This window comes from Lactuca serriola, chromosome 8 (genome assembly GCF_051521515.1).
Source record: "Lactuca serriola cultivar US96UC23 chromosome 8, Lser_US96UC23_V15, whole genome shotgun sequence".
In the NCBI taxonomy this organism is placed as follows: Eukaryota; Viridiplantae; Streptophyta; class Magnoliopsida; order Asterales; family Asteraceae; genus Lactuca; species Lactuca serriola.
This window is the reverse complement of record NC_136415.1, coordinates 92981453-92998427: the sequence shown is the minus strand read 5'-3', so window position 1 is coordinate 92998427 and position 16975 is coordinate 92981453.

The following is a 16975-nucleotide window of genomic DNA, read 5'->3' as shown; positions in this document are numbered from 1 at the left end:
GCTTCATGAAGACTTTCTACATGAAATAGGTATGTATTCTATGTTGTTATATTCATTATTTTATATGCTAGATTAGGATAATACCTTGGATGTTCATATTTGTATGTATAATAGAGAAAACATAGATCCAAGGTATTTAGGGTTGCATGTACACTTAGGAGTGTTAGAATGCTCAAAACCCAACAGGGTTTTGGTCATAAGACATCCTATGTGCTCAGACAAACCCTAATGCTTGGATCTAGGTTTCTCTATTGTACATGCAAGTTATCCAAGGCTATAAACCCTAATTCTAGCATATGGGAATCAATATTAACATATAATTAGGTTTAAGATATTACCTTGATTATTATGTAGCAATAACAATCCCAAATCTCCTTGAATTGACTTTGGAAGGCTTAGAGTCACAAGTGTCACTCCTCTAATGGCTTACAAACACCATAAGCAAGTGGAGAAGGTATAAAGATAGAGGAGAGAGGTAGAAATTCGTCCTTAGATGCTCTAGGGATCAAGTGTACGAAATCCTAAGGCCTTAGGGGTCTTTATATAGGGTTGAGATTAGGGTTTCAGTCCTTATCCTTATCTAGTTACTTGCCCATCAAGCAACCATAAGATAAGCCTATGAAAATCCCTATCTCTTGGACCTTGAACGATTTTAAGGATATCCTTATCCTTGAATCCGTCCATCCTTCAACAAGGATAACCATTGCCCTATTTTGCAACTATCACATAATTACAATTCAACCCCTCTAGTTTAATTAATTACATTTGATCACAAAATTAATTCTTAATTAATTATTGACCATTATTAATTAAACAAATATGATTTCTCCTTTAATATATTATTCTTATAACATATTAATAAATCATAATAACCTCTCTCTCTATTTATTTCTCCAATCAAGTTGCTTTGGTGAAGGCAACCCAAAAGGACCATGCACCATCGGGTCAAGTACATACCAAAATAGTTATGGACTTAGACACTAATCCAACAGTCTCCCACTTGGATAAGTCTAATAACTATTATGCGTATGACTTCGGATCCTAATCTGCAATCGTAGCTTTCCAAAGCCGCTGTCAACTCTGATCATATCAGATACGCGTGTCCTTAGATAAGGGATCATATATTTCTCCATTCTAGATATCATATGAGATATGATTTCAAATCATTCTCTTTGTACTATATCTCGATTCCTGATTTATGACGACTGACTAATTGAACAAATCAAATTAGCCCTAGCCCGGCCGAGCATTTACGTTTGTCGTCACTAAATCATCGAGGGGCCCAAAGATATCGCTTTTATCCTACTTTGGATAAAAGGAACGGATAAACTTTGATACAATGCTCGCTTGCACTTACTAACTGAATCACACACAACAATATGTTTTATAACACTAAGTTACTAGTGCGTTTACATATTATCAATGTGCAACCGATTCGCAAGATACAACTCACACATCTCGGTTTCAAGAATATAAGATGTTATCGTCTCACCAATCACTCGTGATACAATTCATGGAGTGATCCAAGTGAGCGTGGGTTTAATCCAATGCTCAAATCACATTCATAAGCACTCATGAACGTTGCAGCAAACATTTGCTTATGTCTAATGCTCTTTAGACAATCCACACACCAATTCACGACAGTCTTCATTCATATCTACTTCCAACATAGGAACGACTGTGGCCCGTTGGAATAATTCGATTATTCTTAATAAACTCAATTATTCTGGAAGTCAAAACATGCAATGTGAAACACAAGAATAATACTAATCCCATATGGCCTCAAACCCTTGAGCATAAATAAAACACCTTTCATTTATCACCATATCGATTACTCATTATTTTTCGTTTCGGGTAATCAACTTCTTACTTGAATTATTACACTTGTCGCATGCTCCTAGCATGTACACAATGTTTACCTATGGTTCTTACTTTGCGAAATAGACCAAATTGAGCACATTCCCAATCATTCTCATTTCACAACTCCAAATCCTTTTTCCATAAGTGAAAGAATATCAAATTCTTGCTACTTATAGAATATGCTAGATTCTAACATTTTATGCAATGATCCTTTCGAAATGTCACTGCACCAAAGTCACAAAGACTATTGCCAATGATATTACAAAGTACTCTATCGGAGATTGTTACAAGACAATTCCATAGACGTGATGTCTCTCACTTAAAGTGCATTCTTTGAACATCCTTTTGCATAGAAGTTTCTAATCTAGTCATAGATTTCTCAATATTCAGTTCCTAATATGGACACACTTCCATATGTTCCATATGACAACTCATTCTTAATAGAATCTTTTCTATTCATAATAACGTCGATATTGTCCATCCAATACCATGCTTCCAACTACTCACAAGCGACCAATCCTCGTCAAACTTTGGATTGTCCTTTGATAGTTGTTTAATTATTTTAGTCAAAACCAATTCTACTCCCTTTTCCCTCTAAATGCGCTCGACATTTGGAAAATTTTAGAATGGTCAAACATTAAAGCATTTGCAATCGATCCTATACCCGAAGCGTATGGGACACGATGCATAATGTTTTATTTGGTATGTTCTCAAAATTCGAATTGTGAAGAGGAATGCCGTAATCATAATCGAAGTTTTAAGAACACACTATGTACCCTTGACTAAATTTATTAACATTTCTCAACCTAATCCTTTAGATTTTAAATGAAGCATAATATTCTCTCCCTTAATTATAGCAAAACAACTTTACAACCCTTACGACTTTGCAAGGTATAACTCTTGTTTTCTATAATTAATATTGTCAACTTGCAATATGTACCTTAATAATCATACAATCATAACATTTATGCTCCCACTATCATGATGATTATTATAAACATAACACTTATGCTCCCACTAGCTTCGACATGTATTCAGAAACATCTTAACTTTTCAAAAAAACAATGCTTATTGAATTTCTTAAGTTCATGTTTCTAATACTTAATGCTTTGATAATCTTTTATCAAGGCTTCTTGAACTTATACACCTTTGCCATAGATAGTTCATATGAGTGTCTAAACATTTAAGACTAATTGCCAAACCTCACAATTCAAATCATGGAAAGGGATACCGTAACCATAATTGAATTCGAGAATGCAGTTTTACAATCACTATCTTCTTAAAATCTTTCTTAGTGAAAGCATTTCCTCACAATCATTTTCATGAAGGAGGAAATCTTATGACACTTAGATTTAAACGGTGTATTTGTTCCTATCCATGTGAATTTGTCAAACCCAAAGTTTACGACAAATTCAAACTCATATGGATCGAACTTTCTTGATCTCGATTTCTTGCCTTTATGGTAGCACAGCTGCCCACCATGTCTTCCAAGTAGTTAAGCAGCTCGCCTTTTCTTATCAATGTACTTTCCATTGATCAAGATCCTTGCCTTTTATGCATTCAAATGAGAACTCATAGGACTCACATGCATAATTAACTCGATTGGATTGGCACATAAACTAAATAATGTCAACACGATAGGTTGTAAACCTCAACTCGTGTGCTAGTGATGATCGATAAGGTTTATTTGATTTGTTCTTGAAACCTTTCAAGACCAATAAGACTCCCACTGACTCCTTGACATATAAGATTCTCTTGTCAAAACATTTCTTGATAAACAAATATTCAAGAGTTAGTGTAGCTTTTATCAAAACTCTTCATAAATTGGTCCTAGTTGGTCTTTGTCTTATCCAAGACATCACAACCTTCCACATTTGATGAATGTTATAAACCTTCTTAATACTTTTCCACTCAATGTCACAATCTTAACTCTAAGACTTGTTTTAGAACGATCTATGATTGACTTCTTGATTTAACCATTTCTTCAATCCTTGATTCCTTTTCTTAAACATACAATTGTACTAAGACTCACTTAGAGGATCAATTCAGATATAGTTCTTAATCATTAAGACCTATCATAAAGCATAAAAGGTATTCTCCCTTCTTCTTAGAATGGAGAAACTTTTATCTTTCTGCCTACTTGATTCTTCTTATTCGTTCTACTATTGATTTAAACCTTTTTCAATCAATCTAGAATTACACTTAATCTTGTAATATAATCACATTTACTAAACCTTTAGCAAATCATGACGAATATCTTTATTACTCTTATGGTGGACTTGATCGACACGCAACTTTGTGTGCTCGATCTCCTAGTCCTTCACTTGACACTTTGTCAATGAATTAGTCCAATTTCCAAATATGAAATTTCTCATTCATCGCGCAACCAAGTTGCATGATTCCAAGTTTCTTTCCAATTGAACCTTAAGCGATGAGAAACTCTCCCTATTTGGTAAATTCTCGACTTTCCATAAATAACATGATAAGAACCAAATCCATTATTGCTAATAATAGAACCATTCAAACATCAATTTTTCATATACGCTATTGCAAGGATAAATAAATAATATAAAATCAAAATTTATTTTATTGCGGAAAAATTTGTCCTTACAATGCAACTCATTGAAAAACTATGCTAATACATATTTCTTAGCAATCTAATTCTAACTCTAAGTAGTAGCTCAAGAATCTAATCTTCGAGAAATGCGATTGAAATCCATTCCTTCACGGTTAGATTCTGCTCACTTCTTCCCTTAAGCTTCCTTTCTTTTCTTCGATCCTACAAAACATCAATTGTAATCTTATCACATTATGTATCTAGAATAGAAGCTTAAAAGAGTTAATGGATTTTACCTATATTAGAGCCATACGTTTCGACTCTCCTGTCTCTTAGATCTCTTAGGTAAATGGGGCAGCTTCGTCTCCAATGCCCTTTCTCTTGGCAATAAAAGCAAATTGACTCTTTTGGAACATGACATGGAACTACTTCAGATATTGCCTTTCTCTTATGATCAAACTTTTCGATCATAGCATGTATTTCGTTGCCATTATGTATATCCATAGAGGTCTTGAAGGCAGATTCACCAATCAACTTTGCTTTTCTATTGCGCCAAACCATTTCTGATTCAGCAACAATAAGCATATAGGTGAGATCTATAAGGGTCACGTCGCGGTTCATCATATAGTACTCTCTTACGAACTCACTATATGAGTTAGGAAGTGACTGAAGAACCCAATCAACAGCCATTTCCTCACAGACAACGGATCCCAACATTCTTAACCTATCAATGTGTGACTTCATCCCTAGGACGTGTGCACACACCGGTTTTCCTTCTTTATGTTTACTTGCCAAAAGGGCTTGAGTGATCTTGAACTTTTCATGCCTTTGAACTTGTGGGTTAGGGAGAATAATTGGAGGAGGAGGAGGAAGTGAAGTATGATCTCTTGTTCCTCGATCGAATCGTGGAATATCATCTTCATGTGGAATGCTTGTTCCACGGGATTTGGGAAGACCATAGTTGTCGAACTTTGACATCTACAAAACGGGAGAAAACGAACTCAAGTTAGTTGATTGATTGAGTCCTTAGTAAATCACCCAAATGAGATACTAAGGCTAGGACCCAACACAATATTTCACAACTCGAGAGAGGGATGTCGTAACCCTAATTGCAGAATATTTGAAGGTAAGTGAATGATGATTCACTAATTTCCACCATGAAAAACAAAAAAAAAATTTAAGTTTTAAAATCTATGAAAACTCCTAGATCCTTTGAGATTCATTGAACTTTCAATGGCATGTTTAAATCTCGATATGCCCCTCTAGTTTGTGACTAGGATGCCGAGGATCACAAAGCGGGTACCATGCAAACTTACATGGTGCCCTCACATGTTACAGTCACCTATTAGATGTGCCGGTAAACCACACACGCTCCACCGAACTATGACAAACATTGAGTCACCCTTTGCTACCTTTGCTTAGACCCATTTAGTGTGCCGGTAAACCACACACGCTCCACTAACGTCTTCGTAAGGGCACAAAGTGTAATTTCATGGAATTGCATCAATTCACTTTTGCCCAAGTAACTAAGATTGGGAATTTTATGAAAACATTTAGTTACTTTAATAATTCATTATACTTATAATGGAAGGTTTCGTCCTATCCTACCCGTTCGGCTAACGACCCTCCACTAGTCAAGAGTGCGGTGGGTAAGAGTGGATACCCATTCAATCGCCATTTTATAGGCAATTTCCTTAAACACCCCTTATAGACCAGCTTCGTGAATAAGGCCTACTAACGGTAAGACTGACTTTTACTCATACATATATATATATATATATATATATATATATATATATATATATATATATATAATGTTAGACTTTTAATGCTGTATAGGGTGTATTTTATACTTTCAAAATACTAGGTGGTCAAATTTAACAATTATACTTTTAATTCAATTAAATTGTAAACCAAAACTTTTATGGATTTATTAAACCTCTTTTAATAATACACCTTAATTAATTAATAAAACCATAAGGGTGTGATTTGAACTTTTTCAAAACTATACTAGAGTTTTAGAATTTCACATTCCTAATTAAACTTTTAATCAACTTTTAAGTTCCAAAACTTGAGGGCAAGTTTTGAAACATTCCAACAGTTTAGGGTTTAGAATTTAAATATACATCAAAATTAAACCATTTAATCAAAATTTAAATTCCAAAACTTGAGGGCAAGTTTTGAAACCTTTTTCAAAACATTAGGGTTTTAACTATTTAAATTTCAAAACAACAAAACTTTTGGGTTCAAATTTAAACTATAAAACCTATGGGGAAAATATGAAACTTTTCATAACAACAAGGATCAAATAACAAATAATTTAAATTAACATTTAATCACATAATTATCCATATTTGATTTATTTAATGATTTCTTGCAAAACAATTTATCAATTTAGTCAAAATAATTAAACAATTATCATATAAGGAAACAATTATCTTATTAATTGATAAATATCTCCAATTAGATCAAGAATATACTCAAATATATTATAAAATCGGATTTATATTGATCTAACATGATAAGGTAACTATCCATAATCAAAAACAGCAAGAAATCGCGAAAATATCCCCATCTGATGAGTTGACTCGTCGAGTCAGGCTTGGACTCGTCGAGTCTGCATGGACTCGGCGAGTTCAGCTATGGACTCGGCGAGTCCAGCCTCCAGAACATCAAAAAACGAATTTTTCAGATATACAATGCATCAATACAATTGAAACCAGTCTAGGCTCTGATACCACTGATGGGTTTTGGTCATAAGACATCCTATGTGCTCATACAAACCCTAATGCTTGGATCTAGGTTTCTCTATTGTACATGCAAGTTATCCAAGGCTATAGACCCTAATTCTAGCATATGGGAATCAATATTAACATATAATTAGGTTTAAGATATTACCTTGATTGTTATGTAGCAATAACAATCCCAAATCTCCTTGAATTGACTTTGGAAGGCTTAGAGTCACAAGTGTCACTCCTCTAATGGCTTACAAACACCATAAGCAAGTGGAGAAGGTATAAAGAGAGACGAGAGAGGTAGAAATTCGTCCTTATATGCTCTAGGGATCAAGTGTACGAAATCCTAAGGCCTTAAGGGTCTTTATATAGGGTTGGGATTAGGGTTTCAGTCCTTATCCTTATCTAGTTACTTGCCCATCAAGCAACCATAAGATAAGCCTATGAAAATCCCTATCTCTTGGACCTTGAACGATTTTAAGGATATCCTTATCCTTGAATTCTTCCATCCTTCAACAAGGATAACCATTGCCCTATTTTGCAACTATCACATAATTACAATTCAACCCCTCTAGTTTAATTAATTACATTTGATCACAAAATTAATTCTTAATTAATTATTGACCAATATTAATTAAACAAATATGATTTCTCCTTTAATATATTATTCTTATAAGATATTAATAAATCATAATAACCTCTCTCTATTTATTTCTCCAATCAAGTTGCTTTGGTGAAGGCAACCCAAAAGGACCATGCACCATCGGGTCAAGTACATACCAAAATAGTTATGGACTTAGACACTAATCCAACACTTGATTATACCCTATAACCTTTGACTGATTATGTTTAAATTGCATGCAGTGCTCTATCATATTGGCAACTACCTCACTTGATACATCATATTTTCGAAAATCAAAATCAGCAGTTTCAAATTTGCCCTTTAATGTTTCAATTTCAGCCACTAACTCAGCGTTCTGTTTCTTTATGTAGTCATAATTTTCACATTTATTACTATAGTCTTCCTGAAGTCTCCTAAAGTCCTTTATTTTAGATTCTAACTGGGCCTTAAGATGTTTTTGTCCTTTTCTAAGTTGGTAACCTTCATACCTAAGGTCCTCTACTTCCCTTTTGAGCAAGTCATTGTGTTCACGAAGAACTGTAAGATTCTCTACTTCTCTACTTAGTGTCTCAATTTCCTCATGGAGAATTTTAACATAATCAACACAAGCTTGAGAGCATTAGGGTAGACTTACCTCGTTTTTATTTGGTTCATGAGAAGAGGATATCATCAACGCAAACTGCAGCTCCATCATTTGATCTTCAGCTGCAACAATCTTCGCGAGAGCATCATCACTAACCTGTTCCAAATGAGCATTTTCAGGTCCTGATATGTTCAGGGCCTGCATCTGATCCTCCCATTCAAACGATTGCGCAACCATGACCTTCTCGCTATTGACCTGAGCACCGCTTCGATTGTTTCCAACTGCAACCATTGTCCGGTCATTATTCAATCTTCTATCCGGCTGCGGGCACTCACGAGCAAAATGCCCTGGCTTGTGGCAGTTGAAACAACGTAGCTTTCCCTTGCTGAACCCTACCTTCTTGTCAGCACTCATCCCCCAGTTGTTTTTCCCGGTCTTCTTTGCAAACTGTTTCACCCTGAAAAATTCCATGGCGATTTGCCATGCAATATCCATTTCTTCTACGTCTTTAGGGTGAATTTGATCAAGATCAGCAAATGACAATTGGGGAGAAAGATCTCCAGCTACAAGTGCATTGTAGCAGTTAACAAGCCCTATAGCAAGAGCAAGATTTTCATCACCCTCCTTTCCATTTGATGAGGAAGCCACATTGGAGAGGGAAGCAGCTTGAGCAGCCACGAATGATTGGTTCTGAGAGAAAGGCATGGCTGATGCAGCAGGAAGAGAAAAAGCTGATGGAGTGGAAAAAGACTGAATCTGAGCTTGCTGAGCAGCAAAGGGTTGACCTGCAGAAGAAAAAGTGAGAGATGAAAGAGCATTGTTAGAAGAAATCCCAAGGTTTGCAACTGAGTATGAATTCACATGATTTATCTCCCGCTGTTTGTCATCAATATCACAGGCCTTGATGACTGCCATCACTTCAGCAAGAGAGAGTCGGCTTAGATCCTTAGTTTTCTTTATAACAGCTACATTCATGCCCCATGAATTTGGGAGAACATTCAGTAGCTTCTTGTTTATTTCAGGCTTGGTGTAAAAGATCCCGACTACAGTCATCTCAGTGGTAAGATTTGTGAATTGTAACGCCCGTAGATCCAGGCTAGTCAATTTAGGGATAATATGGGTCGAAAACGTTTTATCGGCAAAAGATTATTTAGAATAAATAATCTTAACCAAGTTGTAGTATATGTTACAAGGTTTCCGTACATATAAAGAGCGCCGAAATCTGAGTTATAACGAAGAAGTTATGACTCGTCGAAGTTTCGCGACGGAACCGACACGACACGACACCGGGAAGCGTAAACCTTGGCGACTATGCAGACTTAGTGCCTAAGCCCTGGCGACTATGCAGACTTAGTGCCTGTTGTGTAAACCTTGGCAATGATGGACTTCGTGCCGATTCCTTAGGATGATACTTAGGAATGAATGAACGAGGAATAGCTGATTCTTAAGGTAGATCCTTAAGACTAAAGATGATAATGAGGATGGGTAATTGGGTTGATTGTTTGATTGTTTAAACATAATAATTATATTATTGTGGGTTGAAAACCCTATGTACTCACCAGGTTTCCCAACCTGACCCACTCAGTTTATTTATATCACAAGTATCGATATGAAGTGACATTACACTGAGAGATTAATGAGATATAGACCACTAGTGATAATGAATGTAAGTTCTGTTTATGCTTATGTTTCTGTATTGACGATGACATCCCAAATGTTTTCAATTGAATAAAAATACTTTTCTTCGGAAATGCTTTGATAGCTTATTTATCTTGTTTTACTGGGAATAAATTCCGCAACATTTTTATTAAAAGAGGTACTCTGATTTTTATAAAGCATAAACAAAAAAATCGGTCTTTTCTGGCCATGAAAATGGGGATGTCACAGTTGGTATCAGAGCATTAGTTTAAGCGAACTAGGAATATGGATTTATTTCTAGACTTAAACTTAGAATGCTAAGCGATGATTGTGAGGTGTGGGCACTAGATTATTTTAGGGATTGTGCTTAAAATGCTTTTATGTGCTAAATGATTTGTGCATGATATGCTGTTATTTGTTCGGATCTATGGTCTATTGCCGACTGGATCTGGAAACCTTATGTGTTTAGGATTCTAAGCGTTTAACTACGATATTAGAACTAGCATATAAACGTTTCGGAGTGATAAGGACGATTTAAACGTCAATCCTAAATAAAGATCTAGATTCACCTTATTCGGTATATAGATCAAGATGGCAAGGACCCGTAGCGGAAACGTGAATGCAAATGGGAACCGAAACCAAACCCCAGTGATTGAGCAAATACCGGTTGTGGTAGCTGCTGCTGAGCCAATAACAATGGTCGGAGTGCAAGTGATGATCCAGGCGATGTTGGATCGTCAAATGGAGGAAACCAGACGTTTGCTCCAGCAAAATTGAGAGGAAGCGGCCATACAGATCGAACAGCCCGAGTTAAACGAAGGGCAGATTGAGGAGGGAAACTACAGTGGGACTGTTGGCTAAGCCAACCCACCAATAGTTAGCAAAACCACCAGGATGGAGGAAATGACGGACGTGGATGCAAATAAAAGGATTTCATGGCATCCAAACCACCAAGTCTATCCGGAAGCCCGACGCCGTGGAAGTCATGAACTGGATCTCTGAGATGGAGACGATGTTTGAGAGTTGCGAGTGTAGCAACAGACAAAAGACCACTCTCTTCCTCTGTTGAAATCTGGAGTACTAAGCTGGTGGAAGCTACTAGCCGATTCGATGCCCAAAGGAGAAGCAAGCAAGATGTCATGGGAAGATTTTCTGGTGCAGTTAAAGATGCAGTACTGCTCTGAGCAGGATCTTCTGCAGATCAACAATGAGTTCCAGAATCTAAAGAAGGGAAGGATGAGTGTCATCGAGTATGCTGCAAGTTTTACGGAGAAAATGAAGCTTCTTCCTTACCTAGTTCCAACTGAGCTCTCCAAGGTCAACAAGTTTTCCCATGGATTACCAGTAGACTTTGGACCAATGGTCAAGCAAGCAACCACTTTGAAAGGAGCCATCTGGGCAGCCAGGAATGTTGAAACCCAGATTAGGGAAAAGGGTCTGGAGAGAGCGGAAGTTGGCGAGAAAAGGAAGCATGAAGGATCTTCAAAATCCAACAAAGAAAGGAAATTCTCAAAGACTGAAGGAGGAGGAGGAGGTGAAACCAAATGGTGCGAGAAGTGTAAAAAGAAGCACTTCGGGAAATGTAGCGACGAGGTGACTTGCTACAAATGTGGAAAGACAGGGCATGACGCCAGCAAGTGTGCGTCCAACAAGAAGGTGTGCTATAGATGTAACAAAGAAGGTCATATTTCTAGGGACTGCCTAAAGAAAAACGAGGCAGCAAGGCCAAACACGCCACCAAGGCCAAGGGCATTCCATATGATCCTCGACGAAGCAGAAAACAATGCGAGAAACCAAGGATGAGGAATTCATACCCGAAGATCAAGCTATGAGGTAGCCAAAGAGATAGAACCATATGATGTAGCCTATTAGAGGCATAGTCTAGGGTGAACTTGAAAACCTATGTAATAGTTTCAAGAAATAATAAAACCTTCGTTTTGTTATCTGATGTGTTAAACTGTTATGTGATTTTCCTATATGGTGACTTGGGGACTGCGAGACAATACTTGGGACGAGTATGAGTAGGTGTGAAAGGTAGTAGATGCATATACTACCGGAAGCACAGGACTCACGCTTGGATCAGGGAAAGTCAAAAGGTTACCAAGAAGCCAATAATTAAGTCCGTTTTATTCAAGCATGTTGTTACCATCGTTTCGGTAATGACTAAGAAGATTGTTGTTATTCAGATCCTAGTGGTCATATCAAATTGAGTTCGACTACGATGAGTATGTTACGTCGTTCAGAGAACCAAGTTCGATGTAGCATCTGACTTAAGCCAGAACATTGAAGTGAGAGATAATCAAAGCGATTAATAGAAGTATCACGCTCGTTGTTAAAGAAGTTAGTAGCTAGAAATGTTACATGTTAAAATGTGATTCTATCACATTAGATCATGAAGGAAGGTATATTACATTCTGGAATTTGACTCTAAGAGAACTGAGTCTGAGCGTTGCAACATACGATGAGTGGTCATTAGAATATGACACGTCGATCCATGATAGTAATAAAAGAACTTATCTTAAGTTCGCATCTAGTGAGGATCGAGATTTTGACTTAAAGGTCATAATTTGGAGTCTAACGTGAGACAGGTAGCAAGTGCAAGATCGAGCACCGCCTGCAGTCAGGAAGTCTTAGAGTTAGATACTCGTTCGAAGAAACATCAAAGTTACGGTTATAACTTAGGATGAAGAGATAACGTATGGAGTCATCATGTGAGCCATGTTTCTTTGATGATTCCGGGACGTAATCATCCTAAGGGGGAGATAATTGTGACGCCCGTAGATCCGGGCTAGTCAATTTAGGGATAATAGGGGTCGAAAACGATTTTTCGGAAAAAGATTATTTAAAATAAATAATCTTAACCAAGTTGTATTATATGTTACAAGGTTTCCGTACATATAAAGAGCGCCGAAATCTGAGTTATAACGAAGAAGTTATGACCCGTCGAAGTTTCGCGACGGAACCGACACGACATCGGGAAGCGTAAATAGTGAATTTATGATAGAGCGGGATTTAGCCTTAGCCCTCTAAACAAAAGTCATAAAATATGTTAAACTAAGAACATCGATAAAAAGAACGCCCAAATCTGACTTCGTATGAGGAAGTTATGATTTTTCTAAGATTTAGCATAGCAGTGCACAGCCTGAAATCTGAATTTTAGATCGGTCGATTTTTAGCCGAAGGGATCTAAATGAAAGTTTTAGTACTCATAAATACCAACGCGTGGATATAAATAACGTCGATAATAGAGCTCGTATGCGAAAGATATGGACGAAGCTTAGTCCCTACTTTTCGAGCGCGGCGAATTCGATACAGTTTTGTAAATCCGAGATAAAATAAGAATTAGCCAACGAGGTCTAAATGAGAGTTGAAGATCTCATTAATAGGAACTCAATGGTAAAAAGACAGACAAAAACGGAGCTCGTATGTGAAAGTTATGGACGAAGCTTAGTCTCTACTTTTCGAGTGCGGCGAATTCGATACAGTTTTGTAAATCCGAGATAGAATGAGAATTAGCTAGCAAGGTCTAAATGAAAGTTGAAGATCTCATTAATAGGAACTCAACGGTAAAAAGACAGACAAAAACGGAGCTCGTATGCAAAAGTTACGGACGAAGCTTGGAGACTACTTTACTATACACTTCCTATAAATAAGAGATGAACTCTTCATTATTTCCTCACACCTTCAAACCTTTCTTTCTCTCTCTAACTTCTCTCTAACCTCCTTAAACCCCTCCCAAGTCTAGGGAACCTCCCTATCACGAGAAGAAAGCCTCGGAGCGCCCGACGGCTCCGAGAAGAAAAGCTTTCGGCTCAGAAACGCTGCTCCAGCGAATCCCGGTTTTTAATAAAAACTTGTTGTAAGTGAGTTACGCCTATACTATATTTAATATAGCTTTTATTTAATTATAGTAACATTATTAGGACCTTAAAATAATTATCTGGGCTATTATTATGAGTTATATTGAGTGTTATTTAACGCTTATATAATAGTAATAATAGCTAGACTATTAATTAGTCGCGATTAATGTTAAAACTAAACTATAGTGGTATTAATACTAGGTTTTGGTCAAGGAAAAATTGTTTTAAGAAGTAACGAAGTGCTGTCCGAGTGTCGAGTCACCACCTTACCAGGTGAGTGCATGGTCCCTTTCATCTTACACATAGATATGAAGTATTTTATATAAATTACGTGCTATGTGTACATATTATCTGAGTACTTGCTGTCTATGCTAGATGAACGATTTTATACATGTTTTAAATGATTTAAACTATATATGTATTTTATATCTACGATAATGTTGGGGTAAAACATGGGTAGATGTAATAGATGGAATATGAGTTGGATGATGAGATGAGAGGTGTTATAGACCACGAGGTGAGGGTGAGAGGTGGACGATGTGAGAAGCCTTTCCCAAATGATGGTCCCGTCATTCAGCAGAGTATGGATGACAACCACGGACTATTCTAGACAGTCCAGTGGAACACTAGCAGGCTCGCAACCTGTACGTGTTGTGAACGATGTGTTCACCCGGTGTACTCTAAACCATGGCGTCCATGCAGACTTGGTGCCTAAACCTTGGTGATCATGCAGACTTGATGCCCAAACCGTGGTGATCATGCAGACTTGATACCTAAACCTTGGTGATCATGCAGACTTGATGCCTAAACCCTGGCGACTATGCAGACTTAGTGCCTAAACCCTGGCGACTATGCAGACTTAGTGCCTAAACCCCGTCGACTATGCAGACTTAGTGCCTAAACCCCGGTGACTATGCAGGCTTAGTGCCTAAGCCCTGGCGACTATGCAGACTTAGTGCCCGTTGTGTAAACCGTGGCAACGATGGACTTCATGCCGATTCCTTAGGATGATACTTAGGAATGAATGAACGAGGAATAACTGATTCTTAGGGTAGATCCTTAAGACTAAAGATGATAATGGGGATGGGTAATTGGGTTGATTGTTTGATTGTTTAAACATAATAATTATATTATCGTGGGTTGAAAACCCTATGTACTCACCAGGTTTCCCAACCTGACCCATTCAGTTTATTTATATCACAGGTGTCAATATGAAGTGACATTACACTGAGAGATTAAGGAGATATAGATCACTAGTGATAATGAATGTAAGTTCTGTTTATGCTTATGTTTCTGTATTGACGATGACATCCCAAATGTTTTCAATTGAATAAAAATACTTTTCTTCGGAAATGCTTTGATAGCTTATTTATCTTGTTTTACTGGGAATAAATTCCGCAACATTTTTATTAAAAGAGGTACTCTGATTTTTATAAAGCATAAACAAAAAAATCGGTCTTTTCTGGCCGTGAAAATGGGGATGTCACATGAATCACTGCAGTTATGCTTCAAGAGTCTCTCCAGGAACGTAGTTGAACATGTTAAACCGTTGTCGCAACATATCTTGGTGACTCTCCTTCATGTCTTGATTCCCTTCATAAACCTCGATTAGGGCTTCCCACAAAGCCTTAGCAAAAGTGTACTCCCTAAAACCTTAAGTTATATCAGGAGACAGGGCCATAGTCAGAGTGGCCAAAGCCCTTTCTGGCTCTTCAACCTTCTCAAAGTCTTCATCTGTGTAATTCTCAATCTTCTTGTCAACCACTTGCCCTGTAACAGTGGTGGTTATTCTGGCAGGATCATTTATGATGCTTCTCCAAATTTTGAAGTCCTTCATCTTGATGTACTTCTCAATCCTATACTTCCATTCAGGGGAACCTTCAGCGGACAACAATCTTGGAATTCGAGTGGTTGTGCCCATTACAGTATCCAGCTCGTGGTGGTGTGTTTGACTTTGTGAATCCATTAATATTAAATAGAAATTAAATTATTTAAAAAATAAATTAAGTTTCCGGTCAGACAAAGGTTCACGGTCAAAAACGAGTTTACGACTGTAAACTCTATTCACGGTCCGGAGTTTACGGTTGTAAAGTGTTTGCGGTCTAAGTTTACGGTCCAAGAATCTAAGTTTCCGGTTGTTGAAAAATCCTTATTCACGACCTAAGAACCAGGTTTACAGTTCAAGAACTGAATCGAGATTGCGGCTGTAATCTGTGTTTACGGTCGTAAGCTATGGCCGTAATCTCCCAGAAATTCGAGAAAAACGTAGTTTTTGAATTAAGCTTGAAACCCTTTCACAGCAAACACCAACTTCAGTTGTAAACATTGAGGAATACAATCAAAAATTCGATTGTAGAAAGCTTTGACACTGGTCTCGCTCTGATACCAATTGTGAGGTCCTGAAACGGATCTTACCAGTGATCAAACAACAAACACAATCGATAAATATAAAGAACCAGTAGAAACAAGAATGAAAACAAGCTTGCACACGCTTTCTATTAGGAATAACGTCTGGTACAACTTGTGGAATAGCAGCCGTGAACTCTGTGGCATCAACAACTGATAAAAGACCTAGCACATATCTATATATACTGGACCTGGGCCGGCCTTGGGTTTACGGCCGTAAACTCATAGTTGGCCGTAAACTACACAAAAGCTACCAAAAACTGCATATTGACTCAAAAGAACCTATTACATTGAAAGCCTAGACCAAACCATTAATTAGACCCTTCATCTACCCTTACGACTAGAGTCTCCTGGAGGGAGAGCGTGAGTTTATATATAGATCTATACGAGATTGACAATCCCGCACCTCCCTGTTAGTTACATCCGGACCAGCAGGTCTGCAGGTGACAAATGTCATATTTTTCGATGTCTACAATACGTCGTGCTTTACACTAGTCAAATTAGTATGGTCATAAAACTCACAATAGATAACAACGATATATTTACATAGTAATATACTTTTCATGAACAATCTCAAGGGATAATAACTATGTGATTACTCAGTATCTACCATAGGGTTAGATAAAACTGAAATCCGATAGACAGTGGAATGTGTGACTTCCACCTCACTTCCTGTTCCTTGTTTGGTTGTAGGCTTGGGGTAGATTCACCCAT